This window comes from Misgurnus anguillicaudatus, chromosome 3, assembly GCF_027580225.2.
Source record: "Misgurnus anguillicaudatus chromosome 3, ASM2758022v2, whole genome shotgun sequence".
In the NCBI taxonomy this organism is placed as follows: Eukaryota; Metazoa; Chordata; class Actinopteri; order Cypriniformes; family Cobitidae; genus Misgurnus; species Misgurnus anguillicaudatus.
This window is the reverse complement of record NC_073339.2, coordinates 4020018-4039444: the sequence shown is the minus strand read 5'-3', so window position 1 is coordinate 4039444 and position 19427 is coordinate 4020018. Positions and strand designations below refer to the sequence as shown.

General features: G+C 36.1%; 1 long non-coding RNA gene across 1 annotated transcript; it reads left to right on the top strand.

Annotated features, from left to right (window-relative positions):
* Nucleotides 1–10586: 10586 nt before the first annotated feature.
* On the top strand, nucleotides 10587–14644 carry LOC141356651 (uncharacterized). Its single transcript, XR_012363119.1, has 3 exons — nucleotides 10587–10658; nucleotides 13144–13216; nucleotides 14599–14644. It is a non-coding gene; the product is annotated as an uncharacterized lncRNA (long non-coding RNA).
* The last annotated feature ends 4783 nt before the right edge of the window (nucleotides 14645–19427 follow it).

Genomic DNA, 19427 nt, shown 5'->3' with positions numbered 1-19427 from the left:
AATATCTAGCACCAGTGCTGTGATTGGCTGAAACGCTCGGGGCACAGGGAGTGCCTTCCAGGCAGCGCTGCCGTGAAGACTTCGTTGAGGGCTTAAAACACCAACGAGTCAGGAGGTCAGCTCCTGCTGAAAAACTGCTAATTAAAGGGGACATATTATGAGATTTTTTTTAAGATGTAAACTAAGTCTTAAACTAGGTCTGAGCAAAAGTGTGCCGTTTTGGGTGTGTCATTTAAAATGCAAATGAGCGGATGAAGTGCAAACACTGATCACAATGATGGTGGTTTGTTGCAATTGAAACTCAATTGTGCTGTGAAATATTTTATCTCTCTCTTTCTCTCCATACTAAATGGTTGTGCTGTGGTTGGATAGTGCAGATAAAGGGGGCGGTATTACCTTATTCTGACATCACAATAAGGGCAAATTACAATGACCTATTTTTTCACATGCTTGCAGAAAATGGTTTACCAAAACTAAGTTATTGGGTTCATCTTTTTAACATTTTCTAGGTTGATAGAAGCACTGGGGACACAATTATAGCACTTAAACATGGAAAAAGTCAGATTTTCATAATATGTCCCCTTTAAATCCAGGTGATTGGAACAAAATACTGGAGAGGACTTTTATTCCTGGCACATGGATTTGACACCTCTGTTCTTTTCTCCCTCTTACTCTGCACTAAATGGCAGTGCTGTGGTTGGATAGTGCAGATAAAGGGGCGGTAATATTGTAATTCGCCTTGCTACCTACCTCACAAAACAGGCGAATTCTGAACAACCTAATTTTTCACATTCTTTGCAGAAAATGGCTTACCCAAACAAAGTTACTGGGTAGATCTTTATCAAATTTTCTAGATTGATAGAAGCACTGGGAACCCAATTATAGCACTTAAAACTGGAAAAAGTCTGATTTTCACGCTATGACCCCTTTAAAGTTTATTAAGTGTGCTTGCAAAAAGCCCAATTATTGTTCTTCATAAGTTTTCTTATTATTATAATTATTCCGCCCGAATTTCTGGCCAGCTCCTGCGACTAGGACGTTTGACACAGAGACCCGTTCGGGCAGTGCCGGTGTTAGTTGCTTGAGGAGATGACGTCACGGATCCATGTCGTTCTTTCCAGGCCCGGATTGGCTATAGGGAGAACCGGAAGGATTCCCGGTGGGCCGGTCTGGTTTTTTTTTTGGCCACGAGGGCAGGTGTTGTCATGCCACCGGGATGATGACACGTATTTGCGGGTGAGAGATGTCCCCGCCGCTTTCTGCACATGTTGATTGTGTCCCGAGTCCCGACCACTTATTGGAAGAATTCTTGCATTAGGGTTCATTGACATCTAAAACGCATGGGAAACGCAGGACGTGCCGCTGTCTTCTGGTTTTCAAAGCGCTTACTTGAACACGAGTTTTGTTTCAGACGCGTCTATATTGAGTGCGCTTGCGGGCCGCGCGTCTATATTTAAAATAAACTTGAGCGTGTCTTAATACAAACGGGCTGGCCTCTAAAAGGAAAAGAAATTACAAAACGTACTTTTTTATCCAAGTCATAGATGAATTCTTTATGAATAGTCATTATTCATCGTTTATTGCAAGAGGAACAAAAATCTATTTGATGCAAAACTCATTAGTTTATTTGAAAAAAGTAGTTTCAAAAGTATATCCATGATGTTTTCTTTTTTTTAACACAATGTAGGCCTACGTTATTTAGCAACAGACATGATCTAAGTACTAAAAAAAAGATACAGATTTTTTCCATTTGTTTCCAATGCATACTTGATAAATCTTGCTTGTGTATTGTATATCAGGGGTTTCCAAACGTTATCAACCCAACAGTTAATCTCAAGACTCACACATTTTTAGAAATAGAAATATAGAGGAAAACACAAACACGTTTGTTTCCTTTAGTTTTTTAAATAAGTTTACTTAAAGGGGACATATTATGAGATTTTTTTTAAGATGAAAACTAAGTCTAAACTAGGTCTGAGCAAAAGTGTGCCGTTTTGGGTGTGTCATTTAAAATGCAAATGAGCGGATGAAGTGCAACCACTGATCACAATGATGGTGGTTTGTTGCAATTGAAACTCAATTGTGTTGTGAAATATTTTATCTCTCTCTTTCTCTCCCTACTAAATGTTTGTGCTGTGGTTGGATAGTGCAGATAAAGGGGGCGGTATTACCTTATTCTGACATCACAATAAGGGCCAAATTACAATGACCTATTTTTCACATGCTTGCAGAAAATGGTTTACCAAAACTAAGTTATTGGGTTGATCTTTTTAACATTTTCTAGGTTGATAGAAGCACTGGGGACACAATTATAGCACTTAAACATGGAAAAAGTCAGATTTTCATAATATGTCCCCTTTAAGTAATATTATGGTCTTATGGTAGGGCTGCATGATTATGGCAAAAATTATAATTGTTTACTGCATTTGCACGGAATATGAAATTATATATTTGAAAAATACAGTGAATTGCAAGGCTGCAGAGAACAGTGCACTACTGCAGACTTATACTACTGAGGGTTTAAAGATATTATTTTAATAGTCAGTCGTGAACTAAAGTGGGCCGGTCTAAGGCATGAAACTCCAGGGCTGAAAATGAGTCCCACTCCGGCCTGGTTCTTCCGCCATTTTGGATTGAACAGAAAACCCAAAAAAAAGATTCACGGGTCACAAATTTTGTCCGAACTTCACAAAATTGGACGTACATGATCCTTGGACCAAGCCTCAAACAGCCTAAATCCTTTAAACTTGGGTCTCCAATGTGAGGATGCACAACATCAAAAGAAAAAAATCATTCTGAAGTTGTTTATATCTCAGGAACGCTTTCACTTATAGAAACCAAACTTTGTACATGAACATGGGACTCCAATGTGAGGATGCCAACATCAAAAAATAAATAAAAATACAGTCTAAAATTTTTACGCCACCAAACAGGAAGTTCTTCATATCTCAGGAACGTTTTCACGTATTGAAACCAAACTGTGTACATGAACTTGGCACTCCAATGTGCACAAGATAAAAAAACAAATTCGGCAGCACCAGAGCAAGCACACTTTCGCAGTTCCTCCCGAAATGCATTTTCTAGTTCAACAAGCAAAATAAACAACACATTGATTACATAGGAAACCAAAACTTTTGTTATTTTCGATTAGGTATTTGTTCAAGAGTTCAGTTTCAGCAACTAGTCAGACCATTAAACAAACAGAAACTGGAAGGAAAGTTCTGACCAAGCGTGTAATCGCGTCACTGCACGTGCATCCGATGAAACCGTCTATACATCATGGCAACATTGTATAGTTTTCTGTTATATTTGTGTTACAGAACAATGTCACACGCATGTTAATGAGACAGAGCAATTTTAAGAGTAGAATGAAGTTCCTCAATTCAGGGGTTGTGTATAGGACAAATAACAGACGTTGTGCATAAGATATAATGCAAGTTTTGAAGGAAGTTTTGTCTGTAACATGGGTCTCATCATTAATGCTCTGCATGTTTGTTAAAAAAGTTTGTAAAAAGTCCTCAAGAGCTCATATATTAAGGTACTGAATTTATACTTTAGTCATAGTCACAAACAGTTCATCTGTACAATGCTCCTGTAGAGAGGAAATGTCATGGAAAACTCATGGAAACAGTGAGTTGATTGATAAAACAGGTTCCTTATCAGATATCTCGCCTGCCTGTTCCTTCTTGGGTTTGTTGGAAACCTGTGTTGTATTTCTTCATTTGAATATTCAAAACTAGATTCTTGGGAACTTGTATAGACACTGAACTCATCAAGAGCTTTTGCAAAATAAATAAAAACAAAAGAGAGTAGTGCTGAATGCATCTTTACATTCATAACATTGTATTTTTTCGTAGATACATCATGCATTTATTCATTAAGCAGACACTCCAAATGAGGAACATCATAAGCAATTTTTCAAAACAGCAAGTTTTGTTGCACAAACTCTAAAAATGCTGGATTAATGCTGAAAAAACAGTTTGCATAATGTGATGCAGGCGCAATATAAGACGCTTTTGTAAGAAGATGAATGCGGAGGTTGTGCTCATGCATTAAACGCATAACTTCTCTCCAGATCTTGGAAGTGTATATTTATTTTATTTCATAAGAAAATCTTTTTATTTTATTTAAGTTGAATAGTATTTTTTGGACTTCCTGCTTCGCTACTGTTCGGACGCTTTTGCTTACTGCTCCGCGCTTTGCTCTATCGCTTTTTATATTTTATCTTATAATTTTAACTTCAGCAAATCAGCAAATCAGCATAGTGCTCAAACAACAAAGCTTGGCATCAACGTTAAACTTTCGGGACTGGAGGATTACAAAAAAGTGGCATTTTTCATCTGTCTAGCCTCCCACCGCCATCAGCTTACATTCCAGAAGGAAAAACACAGCTGCCTTCATTCAAAAGGATAAGAAAAAGGAATGCCTCATCAACAATCTACTTGCTGCACAAACTGCCACAGACTTTTACAAAGGATTGCTGTTCTTGAAACAAAGTTACTTACAGGACTACAAAACCAGACGGAACACACAACAGAGCTTCGTCATCATGGACGCCCTCAGCATACAGCCGGTGAGTCCCATGAATCTAATGATCAACACACCAATCAATGGTACAAACAGGGAGCAAGACCCAAAATCACTAGAGAAATCAGACTGTCACGAGCATCACATTTTGCTGCAGTAGCTTCCTCTACCCCAGATACAGCTATGACAAGGATTGCAAACACTGACTTTCTACCACCACCTATACATCTTGAGAACAGATTTGAAATATTAATGAATATGAGTGAGGAATCCCCAAATGTGATAAATGTGATTGAACACCGATCTAATCAGCCAGCAGCTGATGCTAACCGCCGCTCAAGATCGAGCACACAGCGGCACTCAGCGCAGAGCGCATCCGAGCCCAGAACTCTGATATTGGGCGACTCACTTATCAGAAACATTAACAACAGGGACTCAACTACATGCTGCCTTCCACAAGCAACTGTTTCTGATGTAAACAATGAACTTCAGAACATTCTGATGAAACATAAGACTGTAAATCGAGTTGTCATTCATGTGGGGAAGAATGATATTCACAAAGAGCAATCTGAACTCCTTAAGAGGGTTTTCAACAAACTTTTTGAAACACTCAGAACAGTGAAAGTTCAGCCGTTCATCAGTGGACCACTTCCAGCAAGAGGAACAAATAGGTTTTCACGGTTGCTTGGACTTAATACATGGCTGCAAAAAACCTGCAACATAAAGGGACTGAACTTTATCAACAACTTCAATCTTTTCTGGAGTCAGAGACAACTATTTAAACAGGATGGCATCCACCCAAACAGACTGGGTGCAAGAGTGCTAAAGGACAATATCTATTTCTCCCTTCATCATCCTTCAGCAGTGTGTGCCAATCCACTCAACCTGAATGGCACACACACACCTGGACAGAGTATGAATGACCTCAGGTCTTCTCTTCAGCACCTAAATGGACATGACGTCGACATATCCCACAAGGACAGAGATAACACCACGCAGCCACAACAACCACTGCTCATGGACACAATCTCAGCTGAGTCATGCCCACAGAGCTCACCACAGTCAGACTGTGTCAGATTAGAACTGCTCCAAGATTCAGCACCCAAGGACGACTTTCTGGAAAAAACCAGGGAAACCAGGACTACATATCACAGCCTCCGGTCACATCAGAGAAACAGGACTCCTCCTCACTAGATATGTCATTCCTCTCTCCAGCATCCCCGCTTTTGACCTTCTCCGGAAAAATGGAGGAACTGGTTTATGCTGGAACTAAACTATCCCACTCTATTGCTGCGAGCCCCCAGCTTTCGACCAGAAAACGACAAGCCCCACAACCACCAAAACCAGTGGGCCCAGCTCCCCCTCCTCGTCCTGTGAGAGCTCTTCGGTCTCAGACACAACGCCAAGACACACACCCTCCTCCATCTGCTGTAGGTGAACCAAAAACAACTGATAACGGCTCTCAGTGATGTGTGTCGAGTTTCTGCTATGAAAATACTAATACTTTCAATTGTATACATAAAAAGCAGGAACTCAGTGTACCTATATCTTTCTCTATTTCTGTTCTAGTACATGATAGAAAGCCTAAGGCTGTATCAAACCGTGTGGCAAATCAATCTAATCTGCTGCCTGTGATATATCAAACTAAGATCTCTGTTAGGGAAAAAATTAGTACTGTTAAGTTAGCACTTTTAAACATCTGTTCACTTAAAAATAAATCACTTCTAGTCAGCGACTTAATAACCACAAACAACCTGGATTTTATGTTTCTAAATGAAACATGGCTAGAAGAAAGCTACAGTGCAACAGTCCTTAATGAAACAGCCCCTCCTAACTTTACTTATATGAATGTCTGCAGAAATGCTAGGCGAGGGGGAGGTGTAGCTTCTCTTTTTAAAGATGTCTATCAATGTAAGCAAGTGTCATTTGGGAATTACCCGTCTTTTGAATATCTAGGTATTGTGTTGAAAGGTACCCCACGCATTCTACTGATCATTATTTACAGGCCCCCAAAATACTCTCCAGCATTTGTTGAGGACTTTACAGAACTGTTATCAATGATTTCCTCAGAGTTTGACTGTTTTGCTCTTGCTGGAGATTTTAACATTCACATAGATAAGCCAGACAGTATTATGGCAAAAGATGTCACAGCTGTTTTAAATACTTTTGATCTGACTCAACATGTACATGGACCCACACACAATTGTGGACACACTCTAGATTTAATTATCAGTAAGGGTTTAAACATCTCATCAATTGTTATTAAGGATGTAGCACTGTCTGATCATTTCTGTATTTTCTTTGATATATTAATCTCTCCTACTATTAAAACTAAATCTGTGTCTGTCAAAAAGAGATGCTTAAATGAGAACACCAGTGTGCTATTTATGAAGGCTATATCTTTAACACCAAGCATATCTGCAGACTCTGTTGATTTTCTCCTTGATTCCTTTAATTCTAAAGTTAAGAGTGCAATCGATGATATTGCTCCTGTGAAAGTCAGGAAGAAGAATGGCAGGCAAAAATCACCTTGGAGAAACTCAACAGAGGTGCAGAATATGAAGAGACAATGCAGAAAAGCTGAGCGCATGTGGCGGAAGACAAAACTTGTAGTCCATTATCATATCTATAAAGACAGCCTTCGTGCTTTCAGTGTGGAACTAGGCAAAGCTAGACAGACTTTCTTTTCAAATATTATAAACAACAACATAAATAACACACGCACTCTTTTTGCTACTATAGAGAGACTAACAACCCCCCCAAGTCACATTCCAAGTGAAATGCTCTCAGACAGCAAATGTAGTGAGTTTGCTAACTTCTTCTCTGAGAAAATCAATAATATCAGAAAGGTGATCAGTACATCCTTGAGCTGCGCAGGGGTCGGACAAGTCAGATCACAACATCAGAAAGAAACAGTACAGCATCTTAAAACATCAACCTGCGCCCTTGACACAATCCCAACATCTTTTTTCAAAAGTGTCTTTAACTGTTTAGAACCAGATCTCCTAGAAGTGGTAAATTCATCACTTATCTCTGGGACTTTTCCAAAGTCCCTTAAAACTGCAGTTGTTAAGCCCCTCCTGAAAAAGAGCAACCTAGATAACACTGTATTGAGCAACTACAGACCAATCTCAAATCTTCCTTTCATAGGCAAGATCATTGAAAAAGTTGTTTTCAATCAGCTGAACAAATTCTTAATTTCTAATGGTTACTTTGACATTTTTCAATCTGGTTTCAGACCACACCACAGTACAGAGACAGCGCTCATAAAGATAATAAATGATATTCGCCTCAATACAGACACAGGCAAACTATCAGTGCTGGTGCTACTCGACCTCAGTGCTGCTTTTGACACTGTCGATCACAACATACTTCTTGACAGGCTGGAAAACTGGGTCGGGCTTTCTGGGATGGTCCTAAAATGGTTCAGGTCATACTTAGAAGGGAGAGGTTATTATGTAAGTATAGGTGGCCATAAATCTGAGTGGACATCCATGACATGCGGAGTCCCGCAAGGCTCAATTCTAGCGCCACTCCTGTTCAACCTGTATATGCTCCCACTAAGCCAAATAATGAGAGATAACCAAATTGCCTATCACAGTTATGCAGATGACACTCAGATCTACTTAGCTCTATCCCCTAATGACTATAGCCCCATTGACTCCCTGTGCAAATGCATTGATGAAGTTAACAGTTGGATGTGCCAAAACTTTCTTCAGTTAAACAAAGAGAAAACTGAAGTCTTTGCGTTTGTAAACAAAGATGAAGTTCTCAAGTTGAATGAATACCTTGACGCTAGGGGTCAAACAACTAAAAATCAAGTCAGGAATCTTGGTGTGATTCTGGAGTCTGACCTTAGTTTCAGTAGTCATGTCAAAGCAATAACTAAATCAGCATACTATCATCTCAAAAATATCGCAAGAATTAGATGCTTTGTTTCCAGACAAGACTTAGAGAAACTTGTGCATGCTTTTATCACCAGCAGGGTGGATTATTGTAATGGCCTCCTCACTGGCCTTCCCAAAAAGACCATTAGACAGCTCCAGCTCATTCAGAACGCTGCTGCCAGGATTCTGAGCAGAACCAGAAAATATGAACATATCACACCAGTCCTCAGGTCTCTACACTGGCTACCAGTTACATTTAGGATTGATTTTAAAGTATTATTAATGGTATATAAATCACTCAATGGACTAGGACCTCAATACATTGTTGATATGCTCATTGAATATAAACCCAACAGGTCACTCAGATCATTAGGATCACATCAGCTAGAAATACCAAGGGTTCACTCAAAGCAAGGAGAGTCAGCTTTTAGCTATTATGCCAGTCGCAGCTGGAACCAGCTTCCAGAAGAGATCAGATGTGCTCCAACAGTAGTCACATTCAAATCCAGACTCAAAACACATCTGTTTAGCTATGCATTTACTGAATGAGCACTATGCTGCGTCCGAACTTTATATGCACTATTTTAATTATTTTTATTTCTCTTGTTTTTATTCTTATTTTTATTTTTAAAAGTTTTAAACTTGTATTCCTGCTTTATTCTTTTTCATACATTTAAACAGTTTTTATTAAAATCACATTTATTTTCTTTTAATTGATATTTAAAATTCATGTATATTTGATTTTTGGTTTTCTCATTTCTATGTAAAGCACTTTGAATGACCTCTGTGTATGAAATGTGCTATACAAATAAACTTGCCTTGCCTTGCCTTGCCTTGCCTATTTATTTTTTATTTATTTTCTCTAAAATGTGTATGTTACAGTTGTGTTTGTTGCACTTATTTTTTTTTTTTTTTTTCTAAATTATTATTAAACACCTTTTCTCAAAGTTTAATGTGGTTTGTAATGTATTTATTGACTGTGTGTTTTGCCAACAATGAAAATCGCCTAGGGGGTTAAATGGCAGGAAACAGATAGCATGCAAACCATTGAAACAATGTTAAAACAGTTGATTTGTCAACGTTTACTGCATTGAATCAATATCAGGTTTGCACCCTCCATTAATATTAAAAAAATATTGAGATTTCAACAAATCACCATTATTAAGATCAGTGTTTGCTTTAGTTGGGTCCTTGACTCTTGTTATTCACTAAGTTAAATCTTTCTTTTCTTGTTTTTAGTGTTTGTATCTGTTTATGTAGAAACACATGTGCAAGAGAATATAAAGATGTGTTTCAAAGTTAAGTTGAAACTGGTTGCTTTTTGTGAAGAAGTCAAGATTATATAAAATTAAGCTGCTTTACATGATTATGTTGATCCATTTTTGAAATGTATAATTGTTTTGGTTTGTAAATACACTGTGACAAGACAAACAGAAAAATTGCTGACACATTCAGACATCATTACTCATCCTACAAATCTCAACATTGGTGACAATCATCAAACAAATTCATATAAAACGATCAACTGCAATGCGTGCTGGGAGTTATAAATTAGTTTAGTACTACGATGATACCCAGCATGCATTGCAGCATGAACCTTTTTTTTGTTGATCGTCACCATTGATGAGATTCATAGACCGATTCATGATGTCAGAGATAGATTCGGTAGTTTAACTTTTTAAATGTGTTTTTGTAATCCCCAATATAACAGACCTGACACTGTTTCCAACTAGTACTGTAAAATATTTTTTTGCATAACCTTAACAGTGTTTCAGTAATATCATTTAGGGATATCTACAAGATTTAAACTACTTGATATCATTAGATCTTTGCTTTCTTTGCAATAGCAGATGTATTTTAAAACACTGCTTCAGCAGCCAAAGAAAACTTATCATTAAAACACAAGAGTAAAGGGCCCAACTAAAGCAAACACTAATCACGATAATGGTGATTTGTTGAAATTTCAATATTTTTTCAATATTAATGGAGGGTGCAAACCTGATTTTGATTAATTGGTATTAACATTGAGAAATCAACGATTTTTAACATTGTTTCAATGGTTGCATGCTATCTGGGAGTGTACATGTGTGCCTTTGAGTATGAAGAGAACAGAATGTGGGTGTAAATTTCCTCATCATGTTTTGATACACAGATAACTGTACTGTAAACACTCTTGACACAACAAATATTTACTCATTTTTTGTCCGATTAATGTTGGGTGAAGACCACCAGATTTAAACTCAGGTAAGATTTTGTTTCTCCTGATAATAAATGTAATGATGAACTACCTGCAGCATTTACACACTGAAAAAAACAAACTTTTTGGTGTAGAAAAATAAAATAGATTAACCCTCATTTTCTACATTAATATTAACATTTATTGAGAACTAGATTTTCCTAAGTAAAATGCTAATAAATATGCATTTATTTTATGTACAAAATTAACTATGTGGGAATAGTAAATTTAAATCATATTTAAGTGTAGAAGTTTTTATTAAGTGCAACATATTAAGCAATGTTGTTAAAGTGAAACAGCTGTAGTGCAACAGAACTACAGTACTGTATGTATCAATACAAATATCATGGATATTAATACAAAATAATTATTATAGGGTGTTCAGTATTCTGTATACTGTTTTTGACCCTAATATAGTATATTTTCAGTATCTAAGAATTTTACTATACAGTTGACTGCAGTAAATTATATAGTAAATTAGTCTTTTTTCAGGTGGGTTAATTTAGAAAGGGGTTTTTTTTTTAATTAGCATAGGAATTAAACAATGTAAAGCAGAAAGTATCTTTGCCTTGTCATTGCTTTTCTTTCTCTGCTTTTCTCTTTTTCTTTTCAGCTTCTAAAAGGTATCGTTTTGATGCTATAGTTTGCCAAAGCCTATCACCGCAACCTAACTAAAATAAGTATTGTTTTTATCATTATTGAAAGATGTAACGTAAACATTGTTTTGTTATACGATACTACATTACCCATAATCCAAAACGTTTCATTTCCAAGCATGCACAATGAGACACACCTCCGCAAGCAGCATCACGTCATTAACATTATGCAAATTAGCCCACTCTGTTCTTATTTTGTAATGTTTTATGTCTTTACTTACACTAAGGTTTTGTATTTATTATCATTTTAATAATTTTTTGGGGGGGAATTCACCCTGTTGTGCGTGCTGCCTGCTGATTGTGTTCGTGAGATTTGTGCAATGACAAAATTATTTTTATGCATGGAGGACCCTTGTTTTGTCATGAGGCCCCAGGCAATCACCTATTGCCTGTTGGATGGGCCAGCCCTTCACTGGGGCGTAAGGTTCCTTGCTCTATGTATAGCCCCCATTTGTCCATTTTAGTTTTCTACATGATAAATAGATAATAGTGATGGGAAGTCCGACTCTTTTTTTGTGAATCAGTTCTTTTGGACAGTTTGTTTCAAAGAACTGGTTCAAAAAACTGATTCACCAGTTCTTTAACGTACTTTACGTAATGACGTCATTCACATCTAATTCTGGAGGGTTAAATACATTAAAAAAATGTTCAAGTAAAGTCGTGTATGGTTGATTATTATTTTTTAGTTGTCAAACTAAAGCACATTCAAAAACTTTTAACATAAATCATGATCAAGCTCATAACAACTTAAAATATAATCTGCACATACACACCCACCTAAAAAATACATTTTAGTCAAAACGCTGTTTAATATAATTAGCTGTACCATGCATATTTCCCGTAAGTTTTATAGTAATATTAAATAAACTTACTTTATGTCTGTCAATCATTTCAGTTAATGTAGGCTATAGTATAAGAACAGCAACTCACTGATGTCCGTACTGTTTGGCTCACACATGCTCAGTATCCACAGTGCTTTGATTAATTCTTCAGACGCGTCTGATAGAAACTGTTTTCAAATCAGTGAACTGGTGACTCCATGAATGCATCAACCTGTTCCTGACTCAAAATTCGCGGTATCGTGCTTTTCAGTAACACAACGGCTCATCAAGTCGGACGCGTCCGATAGAAACCATTCTTGATTCGTGTATTCAGTGTGACTCTGGAATACCAGTATGTTTGCTGCGCATGCTCAGTATCAACAAAGTTCACCATGTCTCAGTTCAGTCAGTGATACTGTTGGGGAGAGCTTCTACGAGTTTAGATACAGATTACTCTCTCATTTAGAATCGGAATGACTGTCGAGCACATCTGAAAATGAGTAACTTGTGGATCATTGCTGTCTTGAGACACAAACTTTTTAAACGATTCAGTCCGATTAGGTGTACTGATTCAACTCATTCACTGAAAAGAACCGCTTCAAAAGAACGATTCTTTCACGAACTGGACATCACTATAGATAACTTTTAAAGGGGTCATAGCGTGAAAATGCAACTTTTTTCATGTTTAAGTGCTATAATTGGGTTCCCAGTGCTTCTATCAATCTGGAAAATGTGATAAAGATCAACTCAGTAACTTTGTTTGGGTAAGCCATTTTCTGCAAGCACGTGAAAAATTAGGTCCTTCAGATTTCGCCTGTTTTGTGAGGTAGGTAGCAAGGCGAATTACTCATTTTCAGATGTGCTCGATAGTTTAGCAAAACTTAGTTACTGGGTTGATCTTTTTCACATTTTCTAGGTTGATAGAAGCAGTGGGGACCCAACTATAGCACTTAAACATGGAAGTCAGTATTTTAAATGGCTCTAATGCTACGTTTTTTTTTCTTTTGTCTCTAAAGAAACTCAACCCCTAATTTTGGATAAAATATAAAGATACTGGTCTGTCTAAAATGTCATCCACCTTCATTAAAAGTAAGTTTATTTTTTTCTGTCATAATCTGCAATCTTTAAAAGTAGTCAGTCAACTTATACTAATCAAAAAATATGCAGCACGAAGTTAAAACAACTTGGTATTGCAAGTCAATTCAACCTATTTTAAGTTTTGGCTTAAAAAGTTGACATAATTTATAAATTCAAGTTACAATTGTTTAACTTATTTTTATAAATTAAAGTAACATAAAAATATGTGTTGATTTGACAAAAATGCTGCAAATTCTTCATTGTGTAACTTGTTACAAAATAAATCTTACCTCTTTACACACTACACCCCTGAATTTATTCTCTACATTATATGAACATGGGGTTAAATTTTCCCCAATGCGGGGCCAAGGCCAGCAATAGCAAAAAGCCAAACCTAGCAAATTGATGGAAATAATAAGCCATCGTTTTAGAGTGCGTTTATCATTACTAATTACATTTTAATAATTTTTTATCATAATCAAAATCGCAATACAACTAATTTATATGTATTCCCAGATAGCATGCAACCATTGAAACAATGTTAAAAATCGTTGATTTGTCAATGTTAATATCATTGAATCAATATCACGTTTGCACCCATCATTAATATTGAAAAATATTGAAATTTTAACAAATCACCATTATTAGTGTTTTGCAGTTGATCGTTTTATCTGAATTTGTTTGATGATTGTCACCATTGTTGAGATTTGTAGGATGAGTAAGGATGTCTGAATGTGTCAGCATGTTTTCTGCTGATCTCTGTGTATTTATAAACAAGAACAATTTTAAGGGTCAAAAATGGATTAACATAATCATGTAACACAGCTTAATTTTATATCATCTTGATATCTTCACAAAAAGCAATCATTTTCAATTTAACTTTGGAACACATCTTTATTTTCCAATGCACATGCACTTCTACGTGGGGTGGTGAGAGAGACCTGTGTTCGAATCCACTGTGACACACCATTGCAAGTCACTTAACCCTAGTTGCAATTGTAAGTTGCTTTGGATAAAAGCATCAGCTAAATGAATAAATATAATTATGAAAAAATATACATAAACACATACAAAGACTAACAAAAGAAAGATTTAACTTAGTCAATGACCAAACTAAATCAAACACTGATCACAATAATTGTGGTTTGTTGAAATTTCTATATTTTTTCAATATTAATTGAGGGTGCAAACCTGATATTGATTCAATGCAGTTAACATTGACAAATCAACTGTTTTAACATGGTCAATGGTTGCTTGCTATCTGGGTTGAGACTCAATGCATTTTTCAAATTATTTTTATATAATTATTGATTACAAAAAAGCATTAATTTGATATAAATCAATTCTTAATTTACATGTATATATTATTAATGTTTGTTTGTATTTAATTTCAGATGTTTTTAAAGCTCTGTTGACCATCGTCTCTGTTATGCCATGTAAGTGAAACCAGATTTTGATTGTTTTAGTCTAGAGACACTTTTGTTATAATATAAAGAGAAACACAATAAAGTCAATGCTATCACATATACAGTAATCAGTAAACATTACTCTATATCTCATTTTAGTTTTTATTATGGTACAGTTAAGTATGGAATAATTATTGCATAAAACAATCAGGTAGACATTAAAATATATGTATAAAGAAAACTACCATCTTTACTTATCACAAACCAGTTAACTTTAATATGTCTCCAAAGGCATTTGCTGAGAATTAACAGAGCTTTAGCTTTAGTTATATTACATCTAAAAGTTATGTTAAGTACTCACTACAGTTTTCAGTCTTGTAGAATTCAGCCAATCAGATGAAGTGTTTCCAGTTCTTTTGTGCTTTATGCATCAGACATTCAGCCTGTGCATGGGCATGGCTGAGAGAATAACTACCTCATAATAATAAATGACCAACCAAACTGTCTTTTTTCGGTGAACCATGACAAACTCAGCACTAGTACGTCATGGAGTAACCTGCTATCTCCACTAAAAAAGTCTAGTGTGACCGCGCCTTGAGCTGTGGATTGCAATTCGCAATCTCAACGTTAGATTCTACTAAAAATCTCACACGGGACCTTTAAATGGATAGTTCACTTAAAAATTCTGCCATCATTTACTAAACCTCAGGATGTTACAAACCTGTATAAATGTATGTGTTTTGCTGAACACAATGAAAGATATTTATAATCAAGCATGAAACCACCATTGATTTCCATATGAGGAAAGAAAAATACTTTTTTGCACACGTCAGAACAAAGAAATGTATATAGGTTGGTAACAACATGAGGGTGAGTAAATGATGACAGAATTTTTCAATCCCTTTTTATTACTATAAATACTTTTTAACAGTGTTTTAATGTACAGTAACAAAAGTAGTTCAAACCACCTGATACCTGTATTGTCAGAATAACAACAACATGACTCGCATGAATGTTTTAAATCTATAACAGTTTTTTTATTCACTTTGGTGCTATTTTCACAAGTAAGGTGACTCTTAGTACAAAAATCAAAACTAATCACACTTGTAAAGCAGCTATTCATTCTTTCAAAACCTGATGTAATGCTTTCAGTAAGTTGCACGTTTTCACTCCACATAATCATTATTTCAAACACAAGATTATTGTAATATGTAATGAGAACATTTGGTTTAATCACTGAAACACAACAGTATGATCCCAGCTAGCAGAAAAAAGTTCTAAGAACGTTCCCTGAAAGTTCCCAAGGTTCCCAAAAACATTCTGCCAATGTTAAAAGTGTCCAGTTTTCTTTAACTTCTAAGAACGTTTCTGGGTTGTCTGAACGTTAGAGGAATGTTACATTTTACCATTATTAAACGCTATGACAATGTCATGTTTTAAAGGGGACATATTATGAAAATCTGTCTTTTTCCATGTTTAAGTGCTATAATTGTGTCCCCAGTGCTTTTATCAACCTAGAAAATGTGAAAAAGATCAACCCAGTAACTTAGTTTTGGTAAACCATTCTCTGCAAGCATGTGAAAAAATAGGTAATTGTAATTTGGCTCCTATTGTGATGTCAGAATAAGGTAATACCGCCCCCTTTATCTGCACTATCCAACCACAGCACAACCATTTAGTGCAAAGAGAAAGAGAGAAAATAATTCACAGCACAATTGAGTTTCAATTGCAACAAACCACCATCATTGTGATCAATGTTTGCACTTCATCCGCTCATTTGCATTTTAAATGACACACCCAAAACGGCACACTTTTGCTCAGACCTAGATTAAGACTTAGTTTACATCTTAAAAAAAATCTCATTATATGTCCCCTTTAATGTTCACACAATGTTTAAAACAACAACTGTTTATTATATTGACTTGTTTAATTGTTATAAATGATAGAGAAACATTGCATTTTATTATTTTATAAAACATTATTTCTGAATGTTCAGTAAATATATTGCTGTAGAAAACACAATTCACTTGTTATGTTTAGATGTTGATGTTTGTTTCATTTATAGGCACCATTATTGTGATTAGTGTTTGTTTTATTTGGACTCTTTACCCTTGACTTTTTGCTTGCTAGTTTTTATTCTGGTTAGACAATACACTTACATTACCCAACATTTACATGATCTATAATTTCCAAAATATCCATCCTATGTGTGATTAAGTGAAGGATCAATGAAGACATCCTTTACAATCATTTGGGCAAATTAGTTTTTATTTTTCAGAAATAATTGTATACTTTCTATAATGTAACTAAATGAGAACAAAACATAACATTTACTGCACACATTACATTAATTTGGATCAAGCCTGTCTTAAGCATTTGTCTGTAGATTTTCGTCCACCTCTTTGACCTCTCTGTTGGTGCCCATGCCCACCTCTCTGACGGATCCCTTGGCCATAAGCTCTTCTTATTCATATCTGTCCTGCTTCATGTTGAAAGAAATTTGGTGTTTACACCCCCACTTTTACAGTATATCTACTGTAATGACCAGTTGTGGTTACCACTATGTAAAATCAATTAGCAATAAAGAGTATTTATCATGTGTTGGTATCAAAATGTATAAGTTCGTACAAACACACATTTTATTTCTGTAGTTCTCAAAATCCATATACTGTATATTGCTGAAATGAAAATATATAGGTTTACCAAATGGTTCAGTGATTAACCATTAAGATCAGTTGGATTTAGTGCTGGTATTTACGCAAATCAGATGACAAGCACATCAAAAGAATTGTGAGCATTGCATTGTGAAAGACAATTACTTCATATGAAAGGTATTTCTTTGATGACACAATGATTAAGTGTGGTGAAAAAGTGAATGTATAATTTTGTGTGTTGTGCTAAGTCAATTGAACATGTGATTACATGTTTGGAAAAAACTGACTTTTTGATTATCTGCTTTGAGTTTTGTACTAACAGTTGTGAGGTTTTACAACATAATTGTGAAAATAGAAAAAAAACTGTAAAACACCTCCATCCACTAGAGGAGCTCTTTTGTTTTAACTTTTCATGACAGATAATATCTCTGCTGACCCCTGCTACAACTACACTGCGCTGGATGAACTAAGAAGATCCACCAACTATTACTCTTACCCCCCAATATGTGACACCTCTGTCAGTTGGGTCGGCTGGTATCGGCTTTTCCATCATAGTTTGAACGTTCGAATGCCAGAATCATGTGTTACGATACATAGGTGTGATGCTGACATCCCACTGTGGCTAAGTGGTGGACACCCAACCCAAGTCGATGGAGTGGTCACCAGAGATGCTTGTGGTCACTGGAACAATACCTGCTGCTATAACCGGTCACCCATTAGAGTCAAAGCCTGCACGGGGGGTTATTATGTCTATGAGTTTGTTACTCCAACTGTATGCAATAGCGCATACTGTACAGGTAAATAAATTAAATAAATTTGATTTAAAACTGTCTGTTTGTACATTTGATATTTGTGTTTTTGTTAATTAACTACAATTTATCAAATCTTGCAGATGTTACGAGTGTAAACTCCACCAACACAACTGTCCTGTCAGCGATCAGCCCAACTGGTAAAGTATAGTGTTATCTATGGTGTTGTGTGAGTGTTACAGGCAGATGAATGAATAAATGCTTTCTGGATATTTTTTATGTTAGGAATACAAAAAATACAAAAATACAAAAAAAAGAGAGATTTAATGTCTTTTGAGTTGATTTTATCAGGTGTCTTCAATAATCAAAAAAATCACCACTTAAATTATCACTTAAGTATCCAATTGACGCTTTTTACACCTGGTCACTTCATGCCTTTTCTCTGATAGCTATCCAATCGTAAAAAGAACAGGTGTAAATGCCCTCCGAAACGTTTTCGAGACGGATTTAAATCCAATCGCTCAACGTCATAAACGTCATCTTAAGTTTTTTAAGGCGGAGTAATAAATAGTGTATTTGCATTTTTGGCAGGGGTAAAAGATCAGATTCATATCCGTTTTGCCAAGACGCATTTATGTGGCCAAACGTAAATGGAACAGTTTAAACAAATCAGATACCTATCCGATCAGAGAAAACACATGAAGTGACCAGGTGTAAAAAGGCCCAAACACTGCTAAAATGTTACTTGAGTCGGACTCGGCTTAGACTCGACTACAACCCTGGTTATGTTTTTTTTCAACAGATAGTCTCTTTGCTGATCCCTGCGACAACTACACTGTGTTGGATGATCCAAGAAGATCCATCAATTATTTCCCCTCCATGTGTGACCTAAATGTCAACTGGGTTGGCTGGTATCGGCTTTTCTATTATAACCAGAGCTTTCAAATGCCAGAAACATGTGTTGCAACGGATAGATGTGGCACTCAAATCCCACTGTGGTTAAGTGGTGGACACCCAAAACCTGAGGATGGAGTTGTCCTCAGAGATGTTTGTGGTTACTGGAACAATAACTGCTGCTATTATCAGTCTTATCCCATTAGAGTCAAAGCCTGCACAGGCGGTTATTATGTCTATGAGTTTGTTACAACCAAATACAACTGTTCTGCATACTGTGCAGGTAACTATATTACATCCATGTTGGCTGTACGCTGCAAGCACAATACAAAACATAATACACAGCAGTGAGTACGTTTACGTGCACAGAATAAGCAGATAACTATCAAAAATTTGCTTATTATAAAAAACTGTTTTCATGCGTTTACATGCAAATCAATAAACCACCTATGCAGACAATTGCGTTTAAATGGGACTTGGAGATTGTCAGGTTTCTCGCAGGTAGTGACGTCATAGCATA